Here is a 594-nt window from a genome sequence, read left to right on the forward strand (position 1 = left end):
TTTAAAAGCACCCCAGGGGCGCCTGGGTGGCTCAGTGGGTTAAGTGTCTGCCTTTGGCTCAAGCCATGATCCCAGGGTCCTGGGACCGAGCCCCGCATCAGGCTCCCTGCTCAGTGGGGAGTCTGCTTCTCCCTCTGCCCCTCCCCCTGCTCATGCTCGTTATCTCTCAAATAAATAAATAAATACAATCTTTAAAAAAATTAATAAAAACACCCCAGTAAAACTCTGATGGGCATGAGATGGAGCCCACACTTCCTCCCTAGCACCCCGTGGTGAGGTGCTCAGAGACCCATTGAGGCAGGATCCTCCGGTGGTGCTTAGTCCCCCTCTCCTCCTGGAGCAAGGCTATGGCCAGAACACCTCTGGGGGCTGGAGGTCAGGGTCAAGGTGGGATGCCCTAGTGTAGGTCCGGGGCTCAGCGTTCCCTGACAGAGAGGAGGAAGGGCAGAGATAGGAGGAAGTGTGACCTGCTCCAGGGGCAGAGAAGCAGAGGGCTCATTGCCCAGGACAGTTGAAGACACACCCCTCTGTGACCCACTATGTCTGGTTCCCCCATCTGGAGCCCCCAGACCAGAGAGGCAACTTCTGTGGCTG

The sequence above is a fragment of the Zalophus californianus genome, chromosome 16, assembly GCF_009762305.2.
Source record: "Zalophus californianus isolate mZalCal1 chromosome 16, mZalCal1.pri.v2, whole genome shotgun sequence".
Lineage (NCBI taxonomy): Eukaryota > Metazoa > Chordata > Mammalia > Carnivora > Otariidae > Zalophus > Zalophus californianus.